Source organism: Salmo trutta, chromosome 32 (genome assembly GCF_901001165.1).
Source record: "Salmo trutta chromosome 32, fSalTru1.1, whole genome shotgun sequence".
Taxonomy (NCBI): domain Eukaryota; kingdom Metazoa; phylum Chordata; class Actinopteri; order Salmoniformes; family Salmonidae; genus Salmo; species Salmo trutta.
In genome coordinates, this window is record NC_042988.1 from 32,130,350 (window position 1) to 32,144,299 (window position 13,950).

The 13,950-nt window shown below is 43.2% G+C and overlaps 1 protein-coding gene across 6 annotated transcripts in view; it reads left to right on the forward strand.

Annotated features, from left to right (window-relative positions):
• Positions 1 to 13,950, forward strand: part of LOC115171725 (septin-9-like) — a 136,501-nt gene that overhangs the window by 90,764 nt on the left and 31,787 nt on the right. The gene's annotated exons all lie outside the window — the stretch shown is intronic.

Consider the following 13,950-nt stretch of genomic DNA (forward strand, 5'->3'; position numbering starts at 1 on the left):
GGGGAATAACTTTCTCTGTGTTGTACTGTAGAGGGGAATAACTTTCTCTGTGTTGTACTGTAGAGGGGAATAAGTTTCTCTGTGTTGTACTGTAGAGGGGAATAAGTTTCTCTGTGTTGTACTGTAGAGGGGAATAACTTTCTCTGTGTTGTACTGTAGAGGGGAATAAGTTTCTCTGTGTTGTACTGTAGAGGGGAATAACTTTCTCTGTGTTGTACTGTAGAGGGGAATAAGGTTCTCTGTGTTGTACTGTAGAGGGGAATAAGTTTCTCTGTGTTGTACTGTAGAGGGGAATAAGTTTCTCTGTGTTGTACTGTAGAGGGGAATAAGTTTCTCTGTGTTGTACTGTAGAGGGGAATAAGGTTCTCTGTGTTGTACTGTAGAGGGGAATAAGGTTCTCTGTGTTGTACTGTAGAGGGGAATAAGGTTCTCTGTGTTGTACTGTAGAGGGGAATAAGGTTCTCTGTGTTGTACTGTAGAGGGGGATAAGGTTCTCTGTGTTGTACTGTAGAGGGGAATAAGTTTCTCTGTGTTGTAATTTCTTTTGTAGTAGGGGAATAAGGTTCTCTGTGTTGTACTGTAGAGGGGAATAAGGTTCTCTGTGTTGTACTGTAGAGGGGAATAAGGTTCTCTGTGTTGTACTGTAGAGGGGAATAAGGTTCTCTGTGTTGTACTGTAGAGGGGAATAAGGTTCTCTGTGTTGTACTGTAGAGGGGAATAAGTTTCTCTGTGTTGTACTGTAGAGGGGAATAAGGTTCTCTGTGTTGTACTGTAGAGGGGAATAAGGTTCTCTGTGTTGTACTGTAGAGGGGAATAAGGTTCTCTGTGTTGTACTGTAGAGGGGAATAAGGTTCTCTGTGTTGTACTGTAGAGGGGAATAAGGTTCTCTGTGTTGTACTGTAGAGGGGAATAAGGTTCTCTGTGTTGTACTGTAGAGGGGAATAAGGTTCTCTGTGTTGTACTGTAGAGGGGAATAAGTTTCTCTGTGTTGTACTGTAGAGGGGAATAAGTTTCTCTGTGTTGTACTGTAGAGGGGAATAAGTTTCTCTGTGTTGTACTGTAGAGGGGAATAAGTTTCTCTGTGTTGTACTGTAGAGGGGAATAAGTTTCTCTGTGTTGTACTGTAGAGGGGAATAAGTTTCTCTGTGTTGTACTGTAGAGGGGAATAAGTTTCTCTGTGTTGTACTGTAGAGGGGAATAAGTTTCTCTGTGTTGTACTGTAGAGGGGAATAAGTTTCTCTGTGTTGTACTGTAGAGGGGAATAAGGTTCTCTGTGTTGTACTGTAGAGGGGAATAAGGTTCTCTGTGTTGTACTGTAGAGGGGAATAAGGTTCTCTGTGTTGTACTGTAGAGGGGAATAAGTTTCTCTGTGTTGTACTGTAGAGGGGAATAAGGTTCTCTGTGTTGTACTGTAGAGGGGAATAAGGTTCTCTGTGTTGTACTGTAGAGGGGAATAAGGTTCTCTGTGTTGTACTGTAGAGGGGAATAAGGTTCTCTGTGTTGTACTGTAGAGGGGAATAAGTTTCTCTGTGTTGTACTGTAGAGGGGAATAAGTTTCTCTGTGTTGTACTGTAGAGGGGAATAAGTTTCTCTGTGTTGTACTGTAGAGGGGAATAAGTTTCTCTGTGTTGTACTGTAGAGGGGAATAAGTTTCTCTGTGTTGTACTGTAGAGGGGACTAAGTTTCTCTGTGTTGTACTGTAGAGGGGAATAAGTTCTCTGTGTTGTACTGTAGAGGGGAATAAGTTTCTCTGTGTTGTACTGTAGAGGGGAATAAGTTTCTCTGTGTTGTACTGTAGAGGGGAATAAGTTTCTCTGTGTTGTACTGTAGAGGGGAATAAGTTTCTCTGTGTTGTACTGTAGAGGGGAATAAGTTTCTCTGTGTTGTACTGTAGAGGGGAATAAGTTTCTCTGTGTTGTACTGTAGAGGGGAATAAGTTTCTCTGTGTTGTACTGTAGAGGGGAATAAGTTTCTCTGTGTTGTACTGTAGAGGGGAATAAGTTTCTCTGTGTTGTACTGTAGAGGGGAATAAGTTTCTCTGTGTTGTACTGTAGAGGGGAATAAGTTTCTCTGTGTTGTACTGTAGAGGGGAATAAGTTTCTCTGTGTTGTACTGTAGAGGGGAATAAGTTTCTCTGTGTTGTACTGTAGAGGGGAATAAGTTTCTCTGTGTTGTACTGTAGAGGGGAATAAGTTTCTCTGTGTTGTACTGTAGAGGGGAATAAGTTTCTCTGTGTTGTACTGTAGAGGGGAATAAGTTTCTCTGTGTTGTACTGTAGAGGGGAATAAGTTTCTCTGTGTTGTACTGTAGAGGGGAATAAGTTTCTCTGTGTTGTACTGTAGAGGGGAATAAGTTTTCTCTGTGTTGTACTGTAGAGGGGAATAAGTTTCTCTGTGTTGTACTGTAGAGGGGAATAAGTTTCTCTGTGTTGTACTGTAGAGGGGAATAAGTTTCTCTGTGTTGTACTGTAGAGGGGAATAAGTTTCTCTGTGTTGTACTGTAGAGGGGAATAAGTTTCTCTGTGTTGTACTGTAGAGGGGAATAAGTTTCTCTGTGTTGTACTGTAGAGGGGAATAAGTTTCTCTGTGTTGTACTGTAGAGGGGAATAAGTTTCTCTGTGTTGTACTGTACTCCCGGAACCCGACACTGTTGCTGGTTCATCCTCTAGTTTTTCTCTGTTGTTCTGAGCTCTTGGGGTTTGGGGGGCGGAGCGGGGGAGCACAGAGTGGAGGGACAGGGGGGGGGACGGGGGGTTCGGGGATAAGAATTCTGTGTGTCTAACATGGCGTCTGCAGCTCCAGGGCCAAGCCTTGTAATCAATCCTGGGAGGTGAGGAGGCTGTTTGCATAACCACAGCACTGCTTCTCTGCTGCTGCCATGTTTCATTAAGTTTCTCTGTTTCTGCTGAGCTCTGGTTAATTTCAGCTCTCCTTTCCCCTCGTTCCGTCTTTCCTCTAACGACGGGATCTACACATGGGGCTGTGTAGTGCTAGAAGGGACATTGATCCATGACATTGCTGTATTGCATACAGACCAGGTACAGAACATGGAGAGAGGCAGTGCAGAGCAGTACTGTACATGGAGGGATTTCCACACGTGGAAACATGTGGAAAGAGGCAGATACTTTTAGTATAGGGTGTGAGACCCTGCTGGGAAGTAGTCTCCGGCCGCCCGTTCAAAGTGAAAAGTAGTCCCTGTAGTTAAAATGATGGAGTGATGTGTCTGGAAAGTGGAGGTAGACCGAAGAGAGAGTCATCAATTTATCTCTTTCATCCCTCTCTCTTCTTTGATTGCATATTGCTGTTCTTATTGGCTGTCACAGTAAAAGCAGAACTATGGCACTGCTCTGACAATGGCTTCCCTCAACCTATGTTTTGTTTAAACAGGTTTGACCCCAGCTATTTTACATAGGCATAGTTCACTGATATCAGGCAGTTAAAAACAAGCAGAATAACGGAAGCGCTCTTCACCTTTGAGTCAGTCGGATCTGATTTACAGACACACTAGTTCAAAGGAGCTCTGTTTTCTGGACAGTTAGGGGCTCTGGTGCATTGCAAGGTGAGAACAGACACCGTGGCTCTTCAACAGCTGCTGATGTGATGCCGGAAAGGTCGTCATTACCTCTGCATTCTCGTGTGTGTGTGTGTGTGTGTGTGTGTGTGTGTGTGTGTGTGTGTGTGTGTGTGTGTGTGTGTGTGTGTGTGTGTGTGTGTGTGTGTGTGTGTGTGTGTGTGTGTGTGTGTGTGTGTGTGTGTGTGTGTGTGTGTGTGTGTGTGTGTGTTAGATTCCCAGAGGTATGGTTCTGTCTGTAGACAAACTACCTGCATCTGTTAAGTAGGTTAGTATCTACTTTGCTTACATATTATTTCTTCACTTCTCCTTGGTCATTCGTTTGCATACCATTATGACTGGTGGAGTATGGTATGTAGCCATGTAATGTATGTCCTTGTCTCCTGAAATGGTATGTATGAGATCTGTGGTTTTAGTTCTGAAATGGTATGTATGAGATAATGAGGTCATTTAGTTCTGAAATGGTATGTATGAGATAATGAGGTCTGTGGTTTTAGTTCTGAAATGGTATGTATGAGATAATGAGGTCATTTAGTTCTGAAATGGTATGTATGAGATAATGAGGTCTGTGGTTTTAGTTCTGAAATGGTATGTATGAGATAAAGAGGTCTGTGGTTTTAGTTCTGAAATGGTATGTATGAGATAATGAGGTCTGTGGTTTTAGTTCTGAAATGGTATGTATGAGATAATGAGGTCTGTGGTTTTAGTTCTGAAATGGTATGTATGAGATAATGAGATCTGTGGTTTTAGTTCTGAAATGGTATGTATGAGATAATGAGGTCTGTGGTTTTAGTTCTGAAATGGTATGTATGAGATAATGAGGTCATTTAGTTCTGAAATGGTATGTATGAGATAATGAGGTCATTTAGTTCTGAAATGGTATGTATGAGATAATGAGGTCTGTGGTTTTAGTTCTGAAATGGTATGTATGAGATAATGAGGTCTGTGGTTTTAGTTCCAGTGAAGGACAGTGGGTCTAGGAAGGAAGAAGGGAAGAGGTGCAGACTGGTGTGTAGTTCATAGAGCCTATAGAGGACTATAGTCTAACATTACTGATACCGACCCAACCAACCATTTGTTCACTGGTGTGTAGTTCATAGAGCTAGGACGATACGTCTAACATTACTGATACCGACCCAACCAACCATTTATCCAGGGCATTTTACTGCTATGCGTAGCCTTTACTAGAGGAATGTGACGTTTTGAAATGAATTAAGTCTACAAATATGGGCCATTTCTAACCGGACAATTGATATCTACAACATTTGAAAATTAGTAGTAGTTTAAAGGCTAATATAAAAAAGTAACTGATGCACATTAATGTTATGAATTTAGCGTTATCGTGATAATTCAGTAAATGTAGCGTGATATGGATTTTTGTCTAAATCGCCCAGCTCTAGTACTTCTGGGATACATGTGTGTATAGGGAGGGGTAGAAGGGACTTGATGTGGATTAAGGAGGGGTGCAGACTAGCAGGTTTAGGGGGAGTTGAGGGGTTGGTCATCTCTGTCTTCAGTGACAGATTGGGGTCTACTGTTGATCACTGTGCTGATGGGATGATGAACGTGTGTGTGTGTGTGTGTGTGTGTGTGTGTGTTGACTAGGGCCCACTGTATTAAAGGAATGATCAACAGCACAGTGGATGTGTAGCGGTCCTCACACTGAGAGAGTGAGTACGTCTGTAGACATATAGTACCAACGTCACTTTGACTGGTATTGACATCTTCCCAGTATCACTTTACTGTGACCACACTGTCATGAGATCCATGTACCACATCTAGATGATGTCTGTCTGAAGCTGTATTTATTGACCGTTGACTTCATGTCAATGACAAAATGACGTCCATGACACATACTAAGGCTGGGAATTGCCAGGGACCTCACCATACGATAATATCATGATACTTATGTGCCGATACGATATGTATTGCGATTCTCTCGATTTCAATATCTATTGCGATTTGATACTGTGATTTTTATTGCGTTTCGATGTTCCAAACATATTGCTCACCATATGTCTGCTGCAGAGGGACAAGAAAGCCATGAGAACACGTTTTGATCAGTCATGGAAATAAAAGTCCAGTCCAGAGGTAACTTGTCATAATATACCAAAGTTGCATGATATGGGTTGCTAAGGTGGTTTAGCGCAACTCCTTTGAAAGCAGTCCTCTCCCTAATTCTCTCCCCGAGGTTATTTCTCTCTGTAGTCGTATCAGTGGCTCGGGGCAAAGAGGTCAGTCAAAGGTCAGATTCTGGAACCCTGCGCCCCAACTCTAGCTGTCAGAGAACAATTCCACACTGATACACTATGACCTCAGCTAAACAAACAACCGGCAGTATCATGACCTGTAATAGGCTACTGCTGATGCTGCTGGCTAATGGCTCGTTCTCTTAGCTTCTCTGAAGAAGGATCATAGATAATATAAAGATTTTCATTTTGGAGTGGACTCTTTCATTTCCATTTGAAGCGGGCTTGCTAACTCCTATAGTCAAACATGATTGGCATGACAATGGCCATAGTAGTTAGCTATACAGCACAGACTGAGAGGTGGTGTCGCAGGAGGAATCTACAGTTGGTGTAAAAAGATCCTGCTCAAAATAATGAGGAAATGGTCCTATGCATATTTTCACCAGACAATGCTGCATATCTGACCTGAAACTAAGTGCATGAGTGTGCACATTCATGCGTGTCTGTGTGTGTGTACGTTTGTGACTCTGTGTCGATGTGTGTTTATGTTACACAGGTAGATAATGTCCCTGTACTGTGTAGGCAGTTAGGGGTCCTTGCATTGTCTGTTTTCTGTCAGAAACAGTGACGGGTCAGATAAAGGGACAGATAACAGCACTGCAGCATGACTGAATTAACCCCTTAAAACCTCTGTCTGTCTAACATCACTCTGAAACACACTGACCCATCACTGGAAGTCTATGGTAGGTATGGGGTGCCATTTGTAAAGTTACGTTTGGATGTAGATTTTATAAGGTTGATGCACATTGTTACAATCTGAAGACGATTACGCCTTAAAAAAACTGTTGGCGTGTTAGAACGTGCTCTCTTCGTCGTTTTATGTCTTTATTGTCCATATATTTTTAAATGAGTGTCTGAGATTGTGTCACGTATTGGGCATACAGATGTTTGGTAAACAACTCTACACACACACACACAGCAGTACATATCCCCAGCATCAGGTGACAACATCTGCTTTCACAGCCCTGCGGGGTCGTAGGCCACATTCTCAGGAGACCAGAAATGGAGAGGACCCTGGGAAACGGGTTTGGCTACACAAACACACCCACATAGAAGCACAACACTTCCCCGGTTCATTTTGGGGCTTCTCTTTGGGTCTGGCTAAGGGGTATTTGTACCATAATGCAGAATAATGCCTGGTCTTACTGGCTGGCCTCCGTACTGCTGTGTCAGCCTCTGTCATATGACGGTGACTCATCATGTGTGCACTGTACCTGACAATGGCTTCTGTGTCCCAGGATCTGATGGCTCATCTGCAGTGTTGATGATGCCAGGCTTTCTTTTGTTCTTGACATGCATTGTCGTCTCTTCCCCTCTTTCCTCCCTGGTTCTTGACCTGATCAATTCATAGGTAGAATGAAACCAGGACTCGGTCACAACTAGTTGGACTTTCGACTGTTAGAGGAAGTCTGTTTTCTTGATTAATAATAGTTTGGAGTAGCGTATTCAATTTGCTTTAGAAAGGAGCTTATGGACAAAATGTCATTGTAAACATGTGGACTGGAGAGATGGCTACTCACTCTGGCTGTTAATAAAACTATAGACGACAGGCGGAACTATCTTCTGCCTTCTTTATAGATCCCTCTTTCTTTCTCTTGTTCTCTCTCTCATGAGTCTCGGAATGTGGAGAAAAAGCAACAGATGTTTCTAGAGTACACTCATAAAAAGGTTTGTGACCAGCACAGTGAGGTTGGAAGAGTTGTAGTGCTTATGAATGAGCCCCATTGACATGTTTGACACGGTTCTCAGCAGGCCAGCTGTGTATACTTGTATGACCCCCCCATGTCATATCAGTTAGGGGAAGAATGATGTCATAAACATATACACAAAACATGTAAGGCAACACTTCATTTGAATAGTCCCAAATAGATGGTTTATAGATGTTCAGTTGATGTTCAACTAACCGCAGCACTAACCTTTTGATGAACATCATCCGACCAATGGTGAACAAATCACATTCGGTTGGAAAACTGAAATAATTAGTGTTTGCACTAATTGGACAAGTTTAGGTACTGTAGTTGTTCCCTGTTTTAAAAAATGTTCTCCCTCCTGACACACAATGTGCAGTAGATGCAGGGTTGAGATTATAGACGGTGTAGGACAGGTGTCAAACATATGGATCTGGCCTGCGGGGGGGTTTGAGAAAAAAATAACAAACTTTTTTGGAATATGTTTTTGGGGGGGTGGGCTATCCCTATTGACATTGAAATGACTTAAACCAAATGGAAACTGTGTAGAAATGATAATGACCTACATTTACAGTCTCTTCACTCTGTCCAGCTTGACATCAGTCATTTAAACTAATGCTAGACAGTCAGTGAGCATAGAAAATTACAAAAGTGATGGATAGAGGGCTATTTGTGGCATATTTTGATGGCAAGGAAATATAACCAATTTTAAGTGTGGCCCTCTGGACCTCGGTGAAGACTGAATGCAGCCTGGGGGCAAAATGACTTTGACAACCCTAGTGTAGTGGTTTTGAGTGGTATTTTCATGTAGGACCTGTTTGTAGTTAGCTGGCTGGTAAGTGGGAATGCCCCAAGTTATGCATGGAGAGAGTAAATCAGATCTATTCAGTCTCCGCTCTTCTCCTGTCTATTCCTCTTCTCTCTCTGGTATTGGGACTTCTGTCTTTATTTACGAAGCAAAGCAACTGCATACTCTGCAATGACAGAAAAAAAAACATTCTTTATGGGCCATAATTGAAAACAGGAGCACAACAATTCCAGTAAATCTGGAAAAGTATTTATATTTTTTTGTGGGAGTTCTAAAAGTATTTTTCTGTGGATTCTTACGAAATGCATGTTTCATGCCAATTTCATCTTGAAATGAAGGAAATCTCAACCTAATTTTAGGTTGACACCCTTTCACAGCAACAACCTGGTTGAAGAGTTTCAAGGGATCGGAGAGCCCAATGGAATTGGAATCTGGGGATGATTAGATGCCCATAAATGGAGAAGACACATTTCAGTTGAATGCATTCAGTTGTACAACTGACTAGGTATCCCCTTTCCCTTTCCATGATAAAATGATGAGGGCCAGGTTGGGAATTTAGCCATGACAACAGGGTTAACACCCCTACTCTTACAATGAGTGTCACCTAAATAAAGGCATCTTAATTACATGTCCTCCACTCTTTGCAGTGCCATGGGATCTTTAATAACCATAGTGAGTCAGGCCATCTGTTTACCATTGTTTATTTAAAATGTAACCTTTATTTAGCTAGGCAAGTCAATTAAGAACAAATTCTTATTTACCATGACGGCCTACACAGGCCAAACCCGGACGATACTGGGCCAATTGTGCGCCACCCTATGGGATTCCCAATCACGGCCGGTTGTGATACAGCCTGGATTCGAACCAGGGTGGCTGTAGTATCGCCTCTAGCACTGAGATGCAGTGCCTTAGACCGCTGTGCCACTCGGGGAAAGACTGCCATCCGAAGGACTGCACATCCCATTCAAAAGACAGATATCCAGTAAATGTATGTAGCCAATGTAATGTAATGTAATGTAATGTAATCCACTCAATTCCAGGAAATGATCATTAGAGGGATCCATCCATGACAACATATTGCCTACATAGTGAACCTTATGGTCCCACTGATTACTGAGGACTGTTACAATTCAACTGACATCTGTTCTACTCAGAAACATTGATAAGTCTCCCTACGAATACCCTGTTTATAATGCATTACAATCACATAGCTTCATGTGCCATGCATAATGCTTTATAACACTACATAGACTGTTCATAACCATTTTATAATTAGAAAGGTAGAGATAATCCATGAAAGTTCCAGAAACGGGTTCATCTTCACTTGGACTCATATCTACAATCTGCGGCTTATTAGGGTTTGTTTTATCCTGAAGGTGGTTTGTTGTCAGCTAGCAAACACAGTGATAATGTCGAGGTTGTTCACATTCTGGGTAACCGACTGGAACCATACTCAATGGTTGACATGTTTTTAAAGATGAGACACACACGACCCTCATCCATTCTTCTGCTTTTCTTGTCTAGTTAACCTTCTCTCCCTGTCCCCGTGAGATAATGTGCTGCTAATGTCTCCCAGCTGTTTAGGTTAAATGGCCAACCAGACGTTCTGACTAATGAAGGGGTCAAGGGTCATTTCAGATTTATAGGGTCATTTTCCAAAAAGCACTCAGACACCTATGTTTCGGCGCTGCACAGCGCAGGCCAAGGCATCCCGGAATATCAAATACTACATCCAATCAGTTCCATGTTATGCACTTTGGCAAGACATATTGGCTGACATACTGTAGAGCCCTCAAACTCAACTCTGGACTAGGAAGCCAGTTCCACTGCCTTTTTTTCATTGTTCCCCTCTAACCAGGGACTGATTTGTGCAGTTAACTATCAGGTAGAACAGAAAATCAGCAGGCCCCGTACGTCGTAGGGTAAGAGTTGAATACCCCTGCTGTCGAGTTTTTAGAGTTAGTTTACTTAATTTCCAGGTCTCCTTGAAGAGGGGTTTTAACCTCCAGGGATTTGATTGTGGTTAAACAAAGGCTTCATTTACTTCACAAAGTTGCACAACGTCTTAGCAGTGCAGTCGGACAGAAAGGTTGTCTGGTCCTCTTGTATGTGCTGTTGGTTGGTAGTGTACCTAGTGTCATCTGGTTCATGAGCTGTCAACGTACAAAGCTAGGGTTGTTACAATCCTTTGAATTGTGATACTGGTATCGTCCCAGCCCTAATGCCTGCATCGTTCCTATAGAGTGTCACCCTCTAAACCCTCGAAACTAAACGTTTCTTAACAACCAGGAATGGGAGATTAGTGTGTGTTTCTATTTACTTGTTAAATAGGCCCAAACACAGCCAAGACGTACCCAGCTCTCTGGCTCCCTGTAGAGGGAACAGACAGGTACATGTATGGCCCATCCTCCCAAAGGGGTGCTGCAGTGTCCCCTGAAGAGGGAAGGAAAAAGAGACCAGCTGTGACTCTTATTTAACGAAGAGAGGGTCGAGACACTGTCGCCTTGTTAACCATGATCCTTCACTCCTCACCTTGCAGAGCGTGTTGTAACACTCATCATAGCAGTTCTGTACCTTGGTCAGATAGAGTTATGCCCCATCCTCTCCAAAGGGGTTCTGCGGTGTCCCCTGATGGGAAGGGAAAGGGCTGAGCAGTGACTCTATTTGGGATGGTCACTGCGTCGTCTTGTCTCTGTAACCATGGAGATAAGCCATTGCACCTAACCTCACCCAATGAGTCTTTTACATCAGTCAGAGCTTTTTGTAAGTAACTCTGTTTACAGTACGTGACTGGCATATGAAGTTAGCTGGACATACAGTACCAGTCAAAAGTTTGGACACACCTACTCATTCAAGGGTTTTTCTTTATTTTACTATTTTCTGCATTGTAGAATAATAGTGAATACATCCAAACTATGAAATAACAAATAAAACAATCATGTAGTAACCAAAAAAGTGTTAAACAAATGTTATACAGTGCTCAAAAAAATAAAGGGAACACTTAAACAACACAATGTAACTCCAAGTCAATCACACTTCTGTGAAATCAAGCTGTCCACTTAGGAAGCAACACTGATTGACAATAAATTTCACATGCTGTTGTGCAAATGGAATAGACAACAGGTGGAAATTATAGGCAATTAGCAAGACACCCCCAATAAAGGAGTGGTTCTGCAGGTGGTGACCACAGACCACTTCTCAGTTCCTATGCTTCCTGGCAGATGTTTTGGTCACTTTTGAATGCTGGCGGTGCTTTCACTCTAGTGGTAGCATGAGACGGAGTCTACAACCCACACAAGTGGCTCAGGTAGTGCAGCTCATCCAGGATGGCACATCAATGCGAGCTGTGGCAAGAAGGTTTGCTGTGTCTGTCAGCGTAGTGTCCAGAGCATGGAGGCGCTACCAGGAGACAGGCCAGTACATCAGGAGACGTGGAGGAGGCCGTAGGAGGGCAACAACCCAGCAGCAGGACCGCTACCTCCGCCTTTGTGCAAGGAGGAGCAGGAGGAGCACTGCCAGAGCCCTGCAAAATGACCTCCAGCAGGCCACAAATGTGCATGTGTCTGCTCAAATGATCAGAAACAGACTCCATGAGGGTAGTATGAGGGCCCGACGTCCACAGGTGGGGGTTGTGCTTATAGCCCAACACCGTGCAGGACATTTGGCATTTGCCAGAGAACACCAAGATTGGCAAATTCGCCACTGGCGCCCTGTGCTCTTCACAGATGAAAGCAGGTTCACACTGAGCACATGTGACAGACGTGACAGAGTCTGGAGACGCCATGGAGAACGTTCTGCTGCCTGCAACATCCTCCAGCATGACCGGTTTGGCAGTGGGTCAGTCATGGTGTGGGGTGGCATTTCTTTGGGGGGCCGCACAGTCCTCCATGTGCTCGCCAGAGGTAGCCTGACTGCCATTAGGTACCGAGATGAGATCCTCAGACCCCTTGTGAGACCATATGCTGGTGCAGTTGGCCCTGGGTTCCTCCTAATGCAAGACAATGCTAGACCTCATGTGGCTTGAGTGTGTCAGCAGTTCCTGCAAGAGGAAGGCATTGATGCTATGGACTGGCCCGCCCGTTCCCCAGACCTGAATCCAATTGAGCACATCTGGGACGTCATGTCTCGCTCCATCCACCAATGCCACGTTGAACCACAGACTGTCCAGGAGTTGGTGGATGCTTTAGTCCAGGTCTGGGAGGAGATCCCTCAGGAGACCATCTGCCACCTCATCAGGAGCATGCCCAGGCATTGTAGGGAGGTCATACAGGCACGTGGAGGCCACACACACTACTGAGCCTCATTTTGACTTGTTTTAAGGACATTACATCAATGTTGGATCAGCCTGTAGTGTGGTTTTCCACTTTAATTTTGAGTGTGACTCCAAATCCAGACCTCCATGGGTTGATAAATTGGATTTCCATAGATTATTTTTGTGTGATTTTGTTGTCAGCACATTCAACTATGTAAAGAAAAAAGTATTTAATAAGATTATTTCATTCATTCAGATCTAGGATGTGTTATTTTAGTGTTCCCTTTATTTTTTTGAGCAGTGTATTTCAGATTCTTCAAAGTAGCCACCCTTTGCCTTGATGATAGCTTTGCACACTCTTGGCATTCTCTCAAACAGCTTCATGAGGTAGTCACCTGGAATACATTTCAATTAACAGGTGTGTCTTGTTAAAAGTTCATTTGTGGAATTTCTTTCCTTAATGCGTTTGAGCCAATCAGTTGTGTTGTGACAAGGTAGGGGTGGTATACAGAAGATGGCCCTATTTGGTAAAATACGAAGTCCATATTATGGCAAGAACAGCTCAAAAAAGCAAAGAGAAACGACAGTCCATCATTACTTTGACATGAAGATCAGTCTATCTGGAAAATGTCAAGAACTTTGAACGTTTCTTTAAGTGCAGTTGCAAAAACCATCAGGCGCTATGATGAAACTGGCTCTCATGAGGACCGCCACAGGAAACGAAGACCCAGAGTTCATTGGAGTTACCAGTCTCAGAAAATGCATCCCAAATAAATGCTTCACAGAGTTCAAGTAACAGACATATCTCATTGTCAACTGTTCAGAGGAGACTGCGTGAATCAGGCCTTCATGGTCGAATTGCTGCAAAGAAACCACTACTAAAGGACACCAATAATAAGAAGATGCTTACTTGGGCCAAGAAACACGAGCAATGGACATAAGACCAGTGGAAGTCTGTCCTTTGGTCGGAGTCCAAATTTTAGATTTTTGGTTTCAACCGCCGTGTCTTTGTGAGACGCAGAGTAGCTATCCCATCTGGTTTGCGCTTAGTAGGACTATCATTTGCATCATCTGCATCAGATGACCTGACCTCAACCCAATTGAGATGGTTTGGAATGGGTTGGACCGCAGAGTGAAGGAAAAGCAGCCAACAAGTGCTCAGCATATGTGTGAACTCCTTCAAGACTGTTGGAAAAGCATTCCAGGTGAAGAATTGGTTCCTGGTTGAGAGTGCCCAGAGTGCGCAAAGCTGTCATCAAGGCAAACAGTGGCTACTTTGAAGAATCTCAAATATATTTTTATTTGTTAAACACGTTTTGGGTACTACATGATTCCGTATGTGGTATTTCATAGTTTTGATGTCTTCACTATTATTCTACAATG